The sequence below is a fragment of the Zea mays genome, chromosome 6 (assembly GCF_902167145.1).
Source record: "Zea mays cultivar B73 chromosome 6, Zm-B73-REFERENCE-NAM-5.0, whole genome shotgun sequence".
Classification (NCBI taxonomy): domain Eukaryota; kingdom Viridiplantae; phylum Streptophyta; class Magnoliopsida; order Poales; family Poaceae; genus Zea; species Zea mays.
Genome location: NC_050101.1, coordinates 21,793,637 through 21,799,224, shown reverse-complemented (window position 1 = coordinate 21,799,224; position 5,588 = coordinate 21,793,637).

Genomic DNA, 5,588 nt, shown 5'->3' with positions numbered 1-5,588 from the left:
ACTCCGAATCTCAGTAACTGTAGTGGGTACTCTCCACTCCATAATCTCCTTCACTTTAGCAGGATCCACTGCTATTCCTCCATTTGAAATAATATGACCAAGGAATGGCACCTTGTCAATCCAAAACTCACACTTGCTAAACTTAGCGTAGAGCTCATTATCTCGTAACTTCTGTAGCACCAACCTTAGATGTTCTTCATGGTCACTCTCATTCTTAGAATAGATAAGAATATCGTCGATGAACACCACGACGAATCTGTCCAAGTACTCCATAAACACTTTGTTCATCAAATTCATGAAATAAGCTGGTGCATTGGTTAATCCAAACGACATAACAGTAAACTCATATAGTCCATATCGAGTCGAGAAAGCCGTCTTGGGAATATCCGATGGTCTAATCTTCATCTGATGGTATCCCGATCGGAGATCAATCTTCGAGAATACCCTGGCTCCTCTCATCTGATCAAATAAATCCTCAATACGGGGCAACGGATACTTGTTCTTCACCGTAACATCATTAAGAGATCTATAATCCACACACATCCGTTACGATCCATCCTTCTTCTGCACAAATAACACCGGTGCTCCCCAAGGTGAGGAACTTGGACGAATGTAACCAGCCTCTTGTAACTCCGTTAACTGCTTCTTCAGTTCCTTCAACTCCTATACGGACATTCTATATGGCCGTTTAGAAATAGGGGCGGTTCCAGGTAAGAGATCAATAACAAACTCAACTTCCCTATCAGGTGGCATCCCTGGTAACTCCTCTGGAAAGACATCCGGAAAATCTCTAACCACCCGGATGTTGTCACCAACAAACTCCTCAGGCATAAAGAACATTGCACGCATGGATGAGGAGGTTACTGCAATATTAACTTGAAATCTTTCTCCTTTAGTGGTAGTGAGCTCTATAGTACCTCTACCACAAGCTATAACGGCCTTTGCCTTTCTCAGCCATGACATACCCAGGATCAAATCTATACTGCTTGACTCTAATATTATAGCAGTAGCTCCAAATTCTCTACCCATAATAGTCAATGTCAATCTACGTGTCATTTGATTTGCCTCAACAGGCCCTTTGGGTGTAATTACTATCAGGGGTTTTCTCATACTTAGCAGTGGTATTTCATTTGTGTTGGCATATCTAGCAGACATGAATGAATGTGTAGCACCAGAATCAAATAATATGGTTGCAGGAATTGCATTAACATAAAACATACCAATTACGAGGTCCCCTCCATCCGGAGCATCATCAACGCTGACTTGATTCACCCTGGCTATAGAATATCCCTTGCCAGGGGTCTGTTGCTTGTTCTGAGCTGGAGTAGTGGCAATCCTCTGTGGGCAGACATTTGCATAATGACCAATCTTCCCACACTTGAAACATTGAGTGCCCGGACTCTGTCCTGCAAACTTTGTCGGGGTGCCAGTGGGTGTAGCCTGTCGAGTAGGTGTTCTCAGTGGTGATTGCTGAACTGGGCACGGTCCTCCTGGTCGAGGCGGTGTACTCTGTGGGGAACTGTAGCGAGGACGAACGCTGCTGCTACCCTGTCCTTGTGAGATAGCCTTCCTCTTCAAATCTCCCAACTGAACACGCTTGTGTTCAATAGCCAGTGCCTTATCAAGCAGCCTCTGAAATGATGGAAATGTGTGTGCCACCAGAGCATACTGCAAGGGTCCATTAAGTCCTTCAATGAAATGCTCCTGCTTCCTCTCATCCTCAGCAACTTCCTCCGGAGCATATCTGGATAACTGAATAAACTTGTCGCGGTACTCGCTGACTGACATACTTCCTTGCTTCAGCGACAGAAATTCCTTCTTCTTGATCTTTATCATCCCAGCTGGAATATGGTAGTTCCTGAACTGCGTACTGAACTCTGCCCAAGTAATATTATCCGCAGCATCATGGGCAGCAGTATAAGAATCCCACCAGTCAGCAGCAGGACCAGTCAGACGTCCAGAAGCATATAAGACCTTCTCCCGATCAGTGCATTGTGCAATATTCAGCATCTTCTCAATTGACTTCAACCAATCGTCTGCATCAAGTGGATCTGGCGAGCTGGCGAAGGTCGGTGGCTTGTGACTCATAAACTCCCGGTGCTTATCACGAGGTGGAACTGGTGGTGGTGGTGGAGGTAGTGGCACTTGTTGCTGCTGTTGCTGTTGTTGAAGCTGCTGTTGCGCCCTCCTTTCTTGGCGTATCTCATCTCTCTCCTGGCGCAGCTCCTGGCGTATATCCTCTCTTTCTTGTCGCATCTCCTGGCGTTCTTGCTGCATCTGAGCACGCATATCCGCCATAGTATCTGCCATCTGCTGCATCACCGCCATCTGAGCAGCAACCAGTGGGTCAACTCTGCCTGGTGGAGGATTGGGAGGATTCATCCCTGCAGGCTGTGGCTGAGGTTGTCTTCGAGTGTGTTGGTTAGGAGGCAAGTCAATTCCACCACCCCTCCTGGTATTGACCATCTGAGTTAGATACATATGGTAAGAAAGAGCAGTAGACAAGGCAGTAATTACAATCATGTTACTTTGGGGAATTTATTAGCTAAGCAGATTAATATTTCACCTACTATAGCTAATTCGATACCTTATAGTGGTACATGCTAAGATGTCCATCTATAGTAATTCAATCAATCGAAGAAGCAAATCAGGCATTTAGCATCAGCACAATCAAACAACATTTTTAATAGAGAAAATAGTTTTAATTTTGTCTTAGGTTCCCTATCTCTTAAAATGTCATAGGGGTAGGGATTCCAAGGTTTGAAATCCATCTTGTCTCAGAGTAGAAAAGGTAAGAATGATCAGAGTAGAACAGTAGAAGGTGAGAAAGGATCAAGATAAGTGTAGAAAGAATCAGAGTAAGGTGAGTGTAGAATGAATCAGAATGAGATAAGTAGGTAAGGGTTTGTCCATTTCTATCTAGGTTTCGTCCTACAGTCAACATTTCCTCTGATACCACTTCTGTAACACCCGGTTTTAAAGAACAAAGCCGGGTGCATCTCATACATGCGCCAAGAAGACAACATATATAATAACAGAGTGTATAGAGATAAATGTCATAAAACATCAGAGTACTTATTACATAGCGGAAGTCTTATTACAAAATAAAGATAAATATAAAACGAACTAAGGATCGATGGCGCCAATGTCGACTGAGAAACGCCACCTAGATCAGATCGAACTCCTCGGTGTTAGGCAGCTCCTCTTCAACAACCTGTTCTTCTCCTGTGGGGGGGGGGGGGGGTGTGAGACAGCAAGAGTGAGCTCACATACGATCATAGCTCAACAAGTCGTGGGGAATAATGTGGCATGAACTCACCAAAGGTGGGAGTTCATGAAGTGTAAGGCTAATCAATGAAACAGAGGCTAAGGCTGAGCATTGCTTTTATAAGTTGGTCAAAATTTTATTAGCAATTACTAAGTGTAAGTAAATACCAAACCTTAATAATAATAAAGAACAGTAATAATAAAATACTCCCAAATGCGATGCAAATGTCAAATTAAACTTAAGTTCCATAGTTAATCATATGAGGGTCCGAGCCGCTCTTGACCGTGAGCACGGCTAGTATACTAGTTTTACACTCTGCAGAGGTTGCGCATCTTTACCCACAAGTCGTGTATCCCATGTCGCCTGGGTTTGCAAGGCCCTTAGACACTACCAAGGTGAATGGCTAGGGATCCACTACGAGGCCTTTACAAAGTTCCACTAGCTTCCGAAAACCCGCTACAGTTTATGGGAAGATCCAGTAAAGGGTTCCTGGCTGATAGCCATCGCAGCAAAATCAACCAGGGACCTCCCCGCACTGACCTCTCCCCTACTGCCCTTGCCCCTTTCGGGTAAGGTAGTCTTCCACTAGCTTTCCTAATTAGTCAGCCAAGGGCGTCCCATTAAACCCTTGTGGTAGCACTGTTTTCCCGGGTGGTCGCTCCATGTTCCCATTAATTTAATGATCTTAACATGAACAACAATAATAACAAGATAATAACAGAATAATCATGAATAATGAATCTCCATACCCAATCCACATAAAGCAATAGCAAGTACTACCCAAAAGTATTCCAGGGGTGAACAAGGTATAGAGGTAATCAAAACTGGGGTACATAAAGGATCCCATCAAAATTAACCTATGCAGATCATTAAAATTAACAAGAACATGGCTAGGAAAAGTAAGTGATCAAGGGCACAACTTGCCTGTAATGAGCTCCTGCTCAGCTACCTCTACTTGCTGAACCTCAGTTTCTACAGTGGCTTGCTCGTCTACCCGCATCAACACAATACATACATAGTATAGCCAAAATCAACATCACACCACACAGATGAATGAAATATACAGTAAAAATCTACACATTAAAATGAAACCATAGGAACTGGAATCACTGAATTTGGAGTTATAGAATTTAAGTTATGAATTTCCTAAGATTTAAGGTGATTATAATAGGATTAAATGATAAATTTATTTTCTAACAGAGTTCATGTCAAAACAGTGATTCTAAATGGTAGAGAATAATATTACAAAATTTTAGAAATTGGAATGACTCAATTTGGAGCAAAAATGCATTTTCTATGAATTTTACAAGTTTCTAGATTTGTTTTTGTATTAAAAATGAATTTTAATATTAATTTCTCTGTTTTTAACACCCTCTGGACTGGGCGTCAAATTCCAGAAAGCTCAGGGGGTCTGGCGTAATTTATCTAAGACACAGAGAACAGTGACAAATGGACGGCGGGTTGGTTTTATGATTCTGCGGGGGCTCTTTAGAAAAACTGCCCCGCGAAGGGGTATGGGCGAATCTCGGCCGATGGATCGCAAACGAACGGCCCCGATTAGATCCACACACGGCCGAAACGGTACCTAATCTATACCGTCGGATCTGAGTTCAACGGTCGCGATTTAATTATGCTAGATCTAACCCCATCCATTAGATCAGAGATCGACGGTAACCGAGCAACGTGACGAAGGGGTACACTATCTTCTAATCTCAGCCGTTCGACAAAAGATCAACGGCCCGCGGCCATCTCTCCCAACTCACCTGACGCGCGACGAAAGCGCCGCCCACTCACGGCGGCCCGCCCACCGGAGTTCCCAATTCCGGCCAGCACGAGCGCCACAACCCGATTCAATCCCCCCCACGCACAATTGACGATCCCCAGAACTTAATGCCCCCACTAATTTTGGCCGAGATCGAGCGTAGGACCCGACCCCCGGCGCGCCGCGGCGGTGCCAAAGCCATCGTCGGCGACCACGCGAATTAACGTACCTCGGCCAACTCTGAGCTACCGTAAACGTACTAGAGGTTCAAGCGAAGCATGGGGAGGAGGACTCACCGAGGATAGTGGTGTACGCCGAGCTGACCACGCGGTGGCGCGGATCCGCGGCGGTGACAAGGCACGACGAGCAATTCCGGCGGGGTAGAGCCAATCCAGGGAGTGAGAGACCCGGGGACACCACCGAGACGACGTCGCGATCACCCGGTTCGAGCACCGAGGCACGCACGTCGGTGAATTGGCCGGTCAGCTATGGCGGATGATGTTATGCCTTGGCGGCGGCGCAAAATCGTTTGGGGAACTAGGCTTGCGCGAGCGGTTG